Source organism: Macrotis lagotis, chromosome 3 (assembly GCF_037893015.1).
Source record: "Macrotis lagotis isolate mMagLag1 chromosome 3, bilby.v1.9.chrom.fasta, whole genome shotgun sequence".
Lineage (NCBI taxonomy): Eukaryota > Metazoa > Chordata > Mammalia > Peramelemorphia > Peramelidae > Macrotis > Macrotis lagotis.
The window spans coordinates 221174772-221188769 of record NC_133660.1 but is presented as its reverse complement, the minus strand read 5'-3'; the positions used below and the strand labels follow the sequence as shown (position 1 = coordinate 221188769).

The window sequence follows — 13998 nt, the reverse complement described above, 5'->3', positions numbered from 1 at the left end:
TCACATGCTTGCCATAACATCACTTCCCTGATGCCACGGCCTTCTTCATGAATGAAGGACAAACAACAGTTATCACCAGGATCGCCTCCCCTCCAGGGCCATCTCCGGTCATCCCGATTCCTATCTGGCCACTGGACCCAGATGGCTCCGGGGGAGAAGGTGATCTAGCCCCCCCCCCCCCCCCCATCCAGTTCTCGTGTATGTTTGATGGCAGGGTCTTCCTCGGATAACGAAGGACAGATATTGTCATCATCACCATCATCATCATCATCCTCGTCATCAAAGTCTCAGAAGGGGAAGTGGGAGAGAGCCAGAATTGGAATCTGGGTCTTCAGGGCGTGGATGGAATCTCTTTCCTTGGCCTAAAAGGAGCATTGACTTTTACCCAGATCACCCCGGCAGATTTCGGGGACCTGGAAGCGCTAACGGATATGGGAGTGCTAGAGAAAGTCTAATGCTTATGCAAATTGAAGTGATTTCGCCCTCTCGACTAGCCTGAGGCCTGGGGGAGGCGGGAGGAAAACCAGAAAACTGTAGCAGTTAGTTCCAGTTTGCTCAGCGGTGGAAGGAGACGGGCCGGGAGGGCGCCTTTAAGGGAGGCGGCGAGGGGAGTGGGAGTGGGCGAGGGAGGAGCCAGGGGCCGGGCAGGTGGAGGGAGGCTCCGCGAGTCGGCCTCTCCTCGGCCGGCCAGGTGCGCCCCCCGCGCCTCAGGAGGACCCGGCAGCCCCCCCCGGGCCCCGAGGGGGCTCAGCGCGCCCCCCGCAAGCCGAGCCGGGGATGAGGAGGCGCCCCCAGCCCCGGCTGCCGCCCCGGTAAGGCACGCCCCCCTGGCACGTGGGGGGAACGGGCGGGAGTGGGAGGGAGTGGGGGCGCCTGCGGACCCCAAGCCCTTCCTTCTACAGCCAGAGGCAACGCAGATTTCCCACTTCCTCCCTGGTCACCCAGACTCCGGTAAGGATCCAGAGCCCCCTTTCCGCCATTCATCAGTGATTCTCTTAATTATGTGATCTTAGGCATGTCCTTTCCTCTCTGCGAGTCTCAGTTTCCTTCTCTGTTAAATCCTAATGATGGTACCTAGACTCCCTCTCGCAGGGCTGTGGTGAAGAAGATGCCTTGCTAGCTGCCACGGCCTTTCCTTTGCCCATGCAGTTTATCAAATGGGCTCAGTAAAATCCTCCGAAGGTACTGCACCTGAGTCTTTACTTATGCAGCTTATAAAACGGCTCAGTCCAGTCTGCTCCAGCCCTCTAAGGTAGTCTGTCCTTTGCTCGTTCAGTCCAGTCCACTTAGGTTGGGAAAGTATGGTCGTCCCCATTTTATAGATGAAAAAACAAAGAAGATAGCAAGCACCTAAGTCCGGGAGCACCCTGCCAACGAGCTTTAGAGCTCGGTTCAACCGAGGTCTCTAGGACCCAGAAGTCTTGTGTTTTTCCTCTCACCCCAGAGAGCCTAGAATTATGAGTCAGTACTACTTGTTTCCTCATCTGGCTAATAATTCCTGCCCTGTCTTCCTCACAGGCTTGTGACGTGAGCTATAAGAACAGCAGCTCTTAGCAGTTTTCTCTTTTGTCAACTGGGGGGGGGGGGGGTCTGGAAACTTTCGGATCAGGCAAGACTTAATTTCAGAATTCTCTGCCAGACAAAACTGTTAAGGATCTTGGAGCTGGGAGGATCCGAAGTTTTCCAACTGAGTTCCAGAAATCCCCAGAAGAGTTGTTTAAACCCTTGGGATCAGCTTTTGAATCCCAGTTCTGCTACCTGTGGGATCTCTGCTTCCAGAACCTCAGTTTGCTTATCTGTAAACTGAGGGTCCTGAACTGGATGCAGTTCAACCCAAATATTTATCAAAGCTTCCACTCTGGGCAAAGAGCATTGTGCCAGGCTTAGTGGTAGAAAGACAAAAGGAGATAATTCTACCTCATAGTCCTCTGGGGAAATGTAACACGTACCCAGATACATACAGATACAAGGTAACGTGAACAGAGAAAGCAGTACCTGAAGATACTAAATGACTTTTCATGTGCCATTTGGATGGGCAGGGGTTTACTAAAAGGATCAAAGGTCCAAATGAAATGAGATTTTTTTTAATCTTAGAAAAATTAATTTTCTTTTTTTATGTCTGTTTTTTTTTGGCTTGTTGCTGGTGGTATTTTTGTATGTGGGAGGGGGCAATGGGGTTAAGTGAACTTGTGCAAAATCACATATCTTTGGCTGAAGTCACAATTGAACTCAGGTCCTCCTGATTTCAGGGCCAGCGCTTTATCCACTGTGCCACCTTGCTGCCCCCTAAGTTTCTTTTTTAAAACTTCATCCCTTTTGCTTTATAACCTTTCTTTTCCCTCCACTCTCCCCCCACTTCCCCAGCAAACCATCTCTTGTAGCAAAGATGAAAAAGGGAGAAGAGTGCAAAATATTTATTTTCAGTCTTTCAGATGAACTTGGTAGAACCCTGCCCTTTTGGAGTTAGATGATGTTCCACTTTTGAATAGGATCAGGAATGCCAAAGCTACTTAGGATGTGTTTCTGATCATCTTTAGGTCCCTTCTCTTACTGCGTGTTTCTGTGAACTGGGATTTGGCCCAAAGAAAAGCTTGTCTTATTTAACAGAGGCCCAGGGAGTTGGCAGTTGATGTGTTTGGTCTCTTTTGAAACCAGTTGCGGAAACTATGCCCTTGGCTTGCATGTCTCATCAAAATAGGCAATAATGACATCTTTATGTGGCACCTGGAAGAAGTTCAGAGGGTTTTTCCACTCCCAGCACCCCAAACTCCACCCCCTCCCAGCCAAGAACTTAGGGGTGAAGAGAGAATGTTAAGTAGTTTGAGCTTTGGGTTTGTGGAGTTCTTGTTAAGAAAAGAAGAGAAGGCATTGCTGCAGATCCTGCCTGTGGATCCCATGTGGGAACAGGTCATGGTCCAAAAGTTTGTTTGTAAGTCAGTTGTTTGGAACTTGGACCACAGTTCCCCTGGCAACAGAATTTGGGGCTGTGGCCATAGTCCAGGGAAGTCCACAAAAGCCCATTTTATCCCAATTGTAGCTGAGTTCTACTATTGAGATGTGAGTTTTGGAAGTAGAATGTCTTTGCCATAAAGGGAGGGGGTCTCTTCCCTTTTCTAAGGCTAAGATTGATGATAGTTCTGACTTCTGTGCCTTAACAGTATCTGGCAGGGAGTAGGTGCTTATTAAATGTTTGACTGACTGATGCTCAATTTGTGGTATCTTAGTGCTACCCTCAGGGCCCCCCCTTTCCTCTTACTTTGATGCTTTCAGTCCCTGCCCAGTCTAGCTGTGTCCATCAAAGTGTTTTCCACTAGGTATTTGCCTATCTTGATTCTCTCCTACTCAGAATTCCTTCCTTTAGTGTGTGGGATCTCAACTGAGTTATTGGTTCATAGGATATGGTTAGAAGGGACCTTAAAAATAGTACGTAATGCTCTTATTCTGTAGTTGGCATTAGAGAAGATTAAGATATAGAGTGCTTTTAGAGCTGTGGTTTAGATAGGGAAACTGTAGCCCGGAGAGGCTGATTTGCCCAAGGTCACTCAGTAGCGATTATGGTATGAACCCAGATATGCAGATTCCCCCCCCCACTCAATCCATAGCTAACCCCAGACATTTAGAACAGAATCTTGGGTTCTGCAGCAGACTTTGACCTTCTAGGAGAACATTCTACATTTCAAATGGGAAACACATTTGTAGACATTTGTTTACACATAGATTTTGGAGAGGATAGAATGTGTATCTGCCTTGGGGAAAAAATACTGGACTTGGAATTGGTAGGTGGAATGTTAGGATTCATTAATGAGCTTTGTCACCTTGGGCAAAATCAAGTCCCCTTTCAAAGTCCCAGTTCCCTCATCTGTAAAATGGGCATAATGACCACTTGCCCCATAGGAAGGTCCTGAAGAAAGCATATTGCCAGCTCCTCTTTACTCAGTGAGTACCCTGAGTAATGGCTGTGGGGGCCATGCTGAAAGCAGGACTAGTGATCTGGGCAAGATGGAAGTTGACAAGGTGCTGGCAGAGGTTTGACTCATTTGGCACATTTCATCTCCTGTCTCTCCCTTTGAGGAAAAATCAGTAGGTGTTTTTGACTTTATCTAGTACTTTGCTGTGCCCTTGATGGTGGTGCAGTGGATGGAGCAGGCTTGGAGTCAAGAAGACTCCTTTTCCTGAGTTGAAATCTAGCCTCAGACATTTATTAGCTATGTGACCCCGGGCAAGTCACCTGAACTCCATTTGCCTCAGTTTCTGCATCTATAAAATAAGCTGGAGAAAGAGATGGCAAACCTCTCCAGTTTCTTTTCCAGGAAGACCCTAAATGGGGTCATGAAGAGTTAGATATGCTGAACAACAAAATATTTTATCACCTGTATGGCATCATATAGTACATTGTGCATACTTGAATATATATCACCTTTTATATTAGAATGAATGCTATTTTTCATAAAATGACTCATTGGAAATGGACTTGGAATCAGGAAGATTATATCCTGCCTCTGATAACAGATATCGATGTGTCCATGAGCAAATCATCGAACCTTTTAGAACCTCAGTTTCCTTACCTGTAAAATGAGAATAATACCTATAGTTCCTACTTTACTAGGTTGTGAGTTTCAAATGATAAAATTCCAAGTTGTTGTTATAAACAATATAAACTATGAACATTCTTCAGCTAGGAGATGTTGGTTTTGATGATGATCCAGAAAGGCTTCCAATTGGAAGGGGAACTTAGGCAGGGCCTTGGAAAACAATTCACTTTTCTAAGAGTGAGTTAAGATTTACAAAGCAATTTCTTCACAATAACTTACCAAGATAGATTTTACAAGTAATAGATGAGGCAGCCAAGGCTCAGAGATCATGACAAGTCTCAAGTCCTAGAAGCTACAGAGCTGGCCTCCAACTGAAGTTCCACATAGGATGTTCTTCCTAATGGCTCTAGGCTGCATTGGATGTAAAGGGCCAGGGATCCTGACTGTTCCTTCTGGTGTCCTGTCAGTTGTAAAATGGAGTTGAGGAATAGGTGACCTCATCAAATCCTCCCAAGTCCAAATCTATGATCTTATGACATTAATATAGGATTTTATGGTCTACAAAATGTTTTATATACATCATTTCTTTTAATCTTGCAACAACCCTGAGGGTCAAGTCAACAAACATTTATTAAGTACTCATTATATGGCAGCTAGGTGGCACAGTGGAAAGAGTGCAAAAGGCCTGCAGACAAAATCCTGAATTCACATGTGGCCTTAGACAACTTAGAGCAGTCTGACCCTGGGCAAGTCACTTAACCCTGTTTACCTCAGTTTCCTCATCTGTAAAATGAGCTAGAGAAGGCAATGGGAAAGTGTCAATCATGACTGAAAATGACCAATTAACAGCAATTATGATGTTTTAGCCATTGTACTCTGTATACAAAGCAAGGTAAAAGTATTCCCAGCTTTCAAGTCCTTATAGTATGGGGAGAGGGCTTGTAAGCAAAAACATAAATTGGAGATAAATCTTCTAAGAAAGCCATTAGCTAGCATTAAGGGGAGGGGTTGCAGTTAGGCAGCTCAGCGAATAGATCTCTGACACTGGAGTCAGGACCCGAGTTCAAAATTGGCTTCAGATGCTTAAAAATGACCTTACTTTATGACATTGGACATGTCACTTAACCCCATTGTCTGGCTAAAACCAAAATACCCCCCAAAACAAATTAGCATCAGGGTGGACCAGGGAATATTGGCATATTACTACCAATTTACAGATGAAGAAACTGGGACTTTTTAGTGTAAGAGTTCCCAACTCACAATGCATGTACACTCCAAGGAGAATGAGAATCCTGCCAAGGGGGAATGGAGAATATTTTGTAGATAATTATCTTAACCTATTGAAATATTCAAGAAGTAGGGAAAAGAAAAAACAGCTATGCATGGAATAGTTTTCCTTGTGAAAAATTAATCTTTATTTTTTTGTGTGCACATCCCCTGTAAATTGTATTTATTTATATTGAAGGGGTGGGGGGAATACATTACTGGAAGGCTTACCTGGACTGGAAAAAAGGTGTTTAACTCCTTGATTTGAGTCCTAGCTCATTTATATGAGTTGGTTTGCCTCTGGGCAATTCAAAACCTGGGTCTTTGTTTCCTTACCTTTCAAGTGAGGAGATTGGGTTAGATAAAGTCTAAGATCTCTTTCAGTTTTCTCGGACTTGTCCAAAGTAGTCTCAGTGCTAGTTTATGGCTGAATCCAAAGTGGACTGTTATGAGCCAAAGATTCAGAGACCATTAATAAGCACCTACTATATGCTAAGTGCTAGGGGTTACAAAGATAGACTAAAACAGCTGGGTAACACAGAGAATAGAGCACAAGATCTGAAGTAATGAAGTCTCATCTTCCTGAGTTTAAATCTGGCCTCAGATACTTAACTAGCTGTGTGATCCTGGCTCACTCACTTGATTGCCTCAGTTTCTTGTAAAATCTGAAAAATGAACTTGAAAAGCAAATGGAAGACTTGCTCTAGTATTTCTGCCAAGAAAACACCGAGTGGAGTCATGAAGAGTCAGACTCAAATAAACAACAACCTTTAGGGGAAGATAGTATGCATTTAAACTACATTATAAACAAGCTGTATGTAAAATAAATAGGAAGTAATCAGAAGGAAAATATGAAACTAAAAGGTCTTGAGAAGGTGGAATTTTAGCTGGGACTTTAAGGAATCCAGGGAATCAAGGAGGTGGGGAGGAGGAGGAAGAATATTTCAGGCATTGGAGGACAACCAGTGAAAGTGCCAGAAGCCGAATAATGGAGTATTTTGTTCTAGAAAGAGCAAGGATGCCAGTGTCTCTAAATGGAAGAGTTTGGGGGGGGGGGGGGCAGTGAGAAGGAAGATGTAAGAAGACAGGAAAGGTGGGAATGGGTGGGACTAAGTTGTGAAGAGCTTCCAATGCCAGACAGAATTTTATATTTTGTTCCCTAGGTAAAAGGGAATCACTGGAGCTTATTGAGTAGGGTGTGACTTGGTTGGACTTGTGCTTTAGGGAAATCTCATTGGTGACTGAATAAATGGTTGATAGACTGGAGCATGGTGGTTATGTTTCTGTGATGGGCAGAGATTCAGTGGGGTAACTGGGATGTGAAAGGAGGGGAAGATGAGTTAGCTTGATGGATGAGAGAGAGTAGTAGGGGGCACCTTTATCTTCAGTCCTTTCAGAGACTAGTTGTATGGGATTGGGTAGAAGCAAGCAGTGTTGGACTTTGCATAGAGTACATCTACCTCCATACCTGCCATTCACTGACAAGTAATGTAGTTCTTCCATCAAGAAGGTGCCAGAGACCACTCACTACCCTTTGGCCAAGCATGGAAATGAAATCTTTTCATTGTAGAAACTAAATATTCCCCAAATAGGGCATCGTGGTCCAATTATAAGCTGGAATACTGGAAGTTAGTCAAATTTCCTCCCAGTTTTGGGAATTTTATTTAGTGTGGTAGAATAAGCCCTAAATTGTCTCAGCTAAAAATCCTTCTAACTCTAATAATAACTGTAGGTAATTTCATTAAAGGCAGTCATTCTACATTGCCTGTATCCAATGGTTTTGTGAACTTTCTGGCAATTCTTTCTGTTCTCCTCCCTAATAGAATCCATTTGGGTCTTTCAGTTTTGTTTTGTTTTAATGTCCAGTGATATTAAATCTCCTGGTGTCCATTTTCCCTTGTTTTCTAATCCAGAGTTGTTTTATCCATTAGTATGTTCTATTCCTAATGATTAAACAATCACAGAGTTTCTTTTCTTTTTTGTATTTTTTTCTAATTACATGTAAAGATAATTTTTAACATTTTTTGTGAGATTTTGAGTTCCACATTTTTCTCTCTCCCTTCCTTCCCTTTCCTCTCCCTTAGCAAATAATCTGATATAAGTTATACATATTCAATCATGTTAAACATATTTCTATATAAGTTATGTTATGAGAGAGGAATCAGAATGCAAGGAAAGAACCCATGAGAGAGAGAAAACAAAAACAAATGTAAGAAACTGAAAATGTTATGCCATGATCTGCATTCAGACTCTAGTCGGTTTTCTGGGTGTGGATAGCATTTTCTATCACAAGTCTTTTGGAACTGTTTCTGATCACTGTTGAGAAGAGCTGTTTATCCCAGCTCATCATCATACAGTATTGCTGTTAATGCAGTCACAGTATCAGAAGCCAGTCTTGATTGAGAGACCTCTCTACAGCATCCGCAAAGTGGGCATCCATCCATTTCTTATACACATTTCCCAGTGAAGCACCTGCTTCCAGAGGCTGCCAGATCCGCTTTTGGAGAACTAATTAACTGGCAGGAAATTTTCCCCTGTAGCAAGCCTAAATCTGCTTCTGCAAGTTTCCTCCATCCATTGTTCCTACTTCTGACCTCTGAGGTCAAACTGGGCAAATGGAATTCATATTCTTCTAAGCAGAAACTTTTCAAATGCTTAGTCATTACATTCCCTATGTCCCTAAGTCTCTTCTCCAAGCTAAACCCATTATCCTATTTACAACCAGTACTCTTTCTTTGCTCCAGTCTTAGGGTTTTTAATCTTCTTGGCCATCTTCCTCTGGATACAATTTAGCTTTCCAGTGTTGTAAAACTGATTTCCAAACTCACATTATGACTTTCCATTTATTATTAAATTTTTCCTTACTATTTCAGCTCAGTGTGCTAGTCTGTTAATATTGTTTTGATTCAGACATTTAGCTATCCTATCCAGCTTTTGGGATATCTGCAAACATGATAGCTATGCTTTTATACAAATTATTGATAAAAACATTAAAGTAACACATAGTCTGGTGAAGATCCCTGGGTCACTTCTCCAATTTTAGCTCAGTTGAAAGAGTGATGGACCTGAAGTCAGGAAGACTTCAGACTTTTTTTTTTTTTTAGTTCTTTGCAAGGCAAATGGATTTAAATGGCTTGCCCAAGGCCACACAGCTAGGTAATTATTAAGTGTCTGAGACTGGATTTGAACCCAGGTACTCCTGACTCCAAGGCCGGTGTTTTATCCACTACACCACCTAGCCACCCCATAGACTTCAGCCTCTTACTAGTTGTGTGATTCTGGACAAGTCAACTCTTTCAGTTTCCTCATCTGTAAAATGGCAATAATAATAATAATAATAATAATAATCAGCACCTGCCTGAGGGTAAAATGGGATATTTGTAATACTTCTTTTAAACCTCAAAGTATTACATACATATAAGTCATTATTATTTTGACATTGAGTCACTCTTTCAGATCATTTAAAAAATTGATATTATTTTAAAAGAAATTCATTTCATTTGTCAGTTACTGACTTTTCCCATACCCTCGAGGAAAACCTCCCTTGTAACAAGAGAAGCATAGTTAAGCAAAACAAATCATTATGTTGACCATGTTTGAAGATTTATGCCCAATTCTGCTCCTATACATCACCACTTCTGGATAGGCTGGAAATATTCTTTATTTTGGGTCTGCTGAAATTCTGATGTTTACTGCACTGATCAAAGTTTTGAAATCTTTCACTATTGCTTTTCTTGACATTTTTGAGGTCATTGTGTCAATTCTCCTGCTTCCATATGCTTCATTCTACCTTAGTTCATGCATATCTTTCAAACTCTTCTGAAATGTCTCTATTTATAATTTCTTGTGGCATGGTATTTCATTATATTAGTGCACTAATTTATTCAGCCATCCTCCAACTGCTTCCAGTTCTTTGCTACTATAAAAAATGCTGCTAAATATTTTTTTATTTATATAGGATGTTTTTCTTAAAAATGTAATCTTGGAAATATATGCTAGTATCACTGGGTCAAAGGATATGTACAATTTAGTGACATTTTTGGTATAATTCCAAACTTTTCCAGAATGGTTGAGCCAATTCACAACTCTGCTAAAAATAAATTAGACTTCCTGTCTTCCACAACCTTTCTAGTACTTGCCTTCATCTTTTGTGACCTTTGAAACTTTGATGATTATGTTGTAAAATCTCAGACTTTAAAAAAATGTAAATTTATCATATTATTAATGATTTGTAGCTTTCTTTTGTATGGTTAAGAAGTTATATTTCTTCTTTTAAAAATTCTCTATCCTAGGGGCAGCTAGGTGGCACAGTGGATAAAGCACTGTCTCTGGAGTCAGAAGGACCTGAGTTCAAATTTGGCCTCAGACACTTAAAATTTACCTACCTGTGTGACCTTGGGTGAGTCCCTTAACCCCATTGCCTTGTAGAAACCAAAAAAACAAAACAAAACAAAAATTCCCTAGCCTTTTATCACTTATCATTTGTCCTTCATTCTCCAAAAGGACCATTGACATCATGAGGGTGTTGTCTTGACTTGCTCATGAACTGGATTGATGTGACGCAGAGTTGCACAAACTTGTCAGACTCATTCTCTCCTCCAGTGGCATTGAAGTTCACTAGTAAGACACAAATTCAGATGAACTGGTTTGATAACAGGATGAAGTAGATGACCATGACTTTTTGAAATTAAGATCTTTTTGGTCTCAGCTTACCTGAGGGAGTACCCATTCATTGACTAAGAACCAAGTAAGAATTGAGGTAAAAGGTCCACAGGGAATGATTCTCATTTCAAATTCCTATTTTGGGTATCAGATCTTTATTAGAACTATTTGCTATATTTTCCCTTAAGCAACTGCAACTTTTGACTTCTAGTTGATTGATTTTATTCATGCAAAAACTTTAATTTGATAGAATAAAAATTGTCTTTTATCTTTCATTATTACTTTCAACTTTTATTTGGTTAAGATTTCCCCCTTTAAAACTGTATCACAAAGAGATTATAAGAAAGGATTAAAAAAAATCCACATGTACAAAAATATTTATGGCAGCTCTTTTTAATAGTGACAAAGAATTGAAAATTGAGGGGATACCCATTCCCCAATTGGGGAATGATTGAACAATTTGTCATTTATGAATGTGATGGAGTACTATTGTTCTATAAGTCCAGGTTGGACTTAAGAAAAACTTGGAAAGACAGGCATGAACTGATGCTGAGTGACATGAGCAGAACCAGAAAAACATTATATACATTAATAGCAACATTGTGTGATAATCCACTATGATGAACTTCCTCCTCTCAGCAGTATGATAATCAAAGATAATTCTAAAGAACTTGTGATGAAAAATGCTATCAACATCCAGAGAAAGAACCATGGAGTCTGAAAACAAACCAAAGCATCTTATTTTCCATTTAAAAATTTGTTTTATGTTTTATGGTCTTTTTTCCTTTTTGTTTTGATTCTACTTTCACAACATGACTAATATGGAAATATTTTTGACATAGTTATACATGTATAACCTATTTTAGGTAGATAAGGGAGGGGAGAAGAATGAGAAAAATGTAAAACTCAAAACCTTATAAAAATATTTGTTGAAAACTATCTTTGCATGTAGTTGGAAAAAGAAATAAATAAAAAGAATTTTCCCCTTGGTCATAGTTGTACAAAGTACTTCCTTCCATTCTTTAATTTTTAAAATACTTTGACCTTTTTTATTCATTTAAATCATATCCATTTGGAGTTTCTTGTAGAATATGGTTTAAGATCATTCAAGAGTTTCTAAAATCTAACTATATTATCATATAGTACATATCTCTTCTTACTCACAGAAATAATGTCTTTGTCAGATGCTTTACTGAAATTAGGGACCTTATATTTATAGACTTTCCATCATCTACAAATCTAGTAACCCTATTCCCCCCAACCAAAAAAGGAAACAAGGTTAGTCTGGCATGACCTGTCAATGATGAAGACATGTTGCATGTTTGTGGTTAGTGCTTCCCTTTTTTGAGATGTTCACTAACATCTAAACTTTAATAATAACACATTTTAGGATTTTATCAAGAATTAACATCAAACTCACTGACCTTTCAGGTAGCCGAGTTGTCAAACATAGAGCAAGTGTCATATAGCAAAGCCATACTCTTGAGTGTAGCCCAATCAGATGAAAATTATTGGGAAATATTTAACAAAATAAATAAAAAATACTACCAAATTATCTATTTTACATTTCATAATACCTGTAGCTCACTTAACTTCTTTTAAGAATTTGGATACTATACCACTTCATGCATATATGTTTAAACATGATATTGCTTCATTATTTATGGTACTTTAACAAGATGTAGTTTTCTTATCTCTTTTAATTAGGTCTATTTTTTCTTTTACTTTGAGATCAAGATTGCTACCCCTTTTTTTTTTACTTTGGTTGAAGCATCCTGCTCCAGTCCCTTATCTTTACTCTGTGTGTGAGTTTCTGGTTCAAGTGTTTCTTTATTTTTTTTTCTGTTTTTTGCAAAGCAATTGATTAGGTGACTTGCCCAAGGCCACACAGCTAGGTAATTATTAAGTGTCTGAGGCCGGATTTGAGTTCAAGTCCTCCTGACTCCAGGGTCAGTGATCTATCCACTATGCCACTTAACTGCCCCCAAGATCATTTTCTTTTTTTTATTTTAATTTTATTTATTTAAGGCAATGGGGTTAAGAGTGAGTTGCCCAAGGTCACACAGCTAAGCAATTATTAAGTGTCTGAGTTCAAATTTAAACTCAGGTCCTCCTGACTCTAGGGTTGGTGCTCTATCCATTGTGCCAACTAGCTGCCCCTTGGTGTGTTTCTCATAATGTACGATTCTGGTTTTTGATTCACTGTATTATCTATGTGCATTTTATGGAAGAGTTCATCCAATTCATATTTACAGTTATGATCACTGTGTATTTCCCCCATGATATTTTTCCTCCTGTTTGTCTTCTCCCTCTCCCTTCATTTTCCCTCCTTAGTAGTGTTTTGCTTCTGTCTTCCACCTCTACCATATGTTCTCTGTTCCCCTTTACTTAATCTTCTATCATCCATCTTCCCTGTTGGGTAAAATAGATTTCTATTTTTAACTGATTGGGTATATCATTCTCTCTTTGAACCAATATTGATGAGCATAAGGTTCAAACATTGCCCATCACCTGCTTTCACATCTTTTTCCCCCACTGCAATAGATTTTTCTTGCCTCTTCTTGTGAAATAATTTAACCTGATGTACTCCATTCTCATCTTTTATTTTTTAAAATGTCATTCCATCCAATTCACCTATATTTTCTATGTAGTTTCCTTCTAGTGGTAGTATTAGTGGTACATTTTTTTTTAGTGGTACATTTTTAAGAATTACAAGTATCATCTTCCCATGTAGGAATGTAAACAATTCAGCTCTATTGAATTTCTTATTTATTTTCCCTTTTTATCTGTTTATGTTTCTCTTGGGTCTTGATATTAGATATCAAAATTTTGGTTTAGTTCATTGAATGATCATTTTTTCCTTGCTATTTTATGCTTAATTTCACCAGATGAGTGGTTTGTTGGTTGTAGTCTTAACTCCTTTACCTTTTGTAATAGTGTTCCATGAACTCTGATCTTTTAATGTTGCAGTCCTGTGTAATCTTGTCTGTGGATCCCGGATATTTGAAATGTTTTTTTCTGATCATTTGCAGTATTTTTCTTTGACCTGATAGTTCTAAAATTTGGCTTTAATATTACTTTTTATTTTGAAATCTCTTTTCTGAAGTGATGGTGGATTCTTTTAATGCCTATTTTGCCCTCTGGTTTAAGAATACCCAGATAGTTTTCCCTAAAAATTTCCTGAAAGAGATTGTCTAGGTTCTCCTTTTGATTGAGGCTTTCAGATAGTTCAGTGATTCTTATATTGTCTCTCCTGCTTCTTTCCCATGAGGTATTTTCCATTTTTTCCATTTTTTCATACTTTTGAATTTGTTTTATGGAGTCTTGATGTCTCAAAGAGTTATTAACTTCTCACTTGATTCTAACTTTTAAGAAATTGTTTTCTTCTATTAGCTTTTGTACTTCCTTTTCTATTTGGCCAATTGTACCTTATATGGAGTTGTTTTCTTTTTTTAATCTATTGACTCTTTTCATAATTCTCTTGCATCCTCATTTCTTTTCCCAAATTTTCCTTCAACCTTTCATATATGATTTTTAA

General features: G+C 39.4%; 1 protein-coding gene and 1 pseudogene across 4 annotated transcripts in view; one reads left to right on the top strand and one right to left on the bottom strand.

Annotated features, from left to right (window-relative positions):
• Positions 1-490: 490 nt before the first annotated feature.
• Positions 491-13998, bottom strand: part of LOC141519312 (14-3-3 protein beta/alpha pseudogene) — a 58076-nt pseudogene continuing 44568 nt past the window's right edge.
• SH3BP2 (SH3 domain binding protein 2) overlaps positions 782-13998 on the top strand; it is a 139826-nt gene continuing 126609 nt past the window's right edge. The window contains exons 1-2 of one of the 4 annotated variants that reach the window (XM_074229905.1): positions 782-812; positions 10091-10197. The gene's annotated coding sequence lies outside the window, so the exon portion shown is untranslated. Of the gene's footprint in view, positions 813-865; positions 952-10090; positions 10198-13998 lie in introns of those variants that run through there. The other 3 variants (XM_074229903.1, XM_074229907.1, XM_074229904.1) reach the window with 3 other exon arrangements.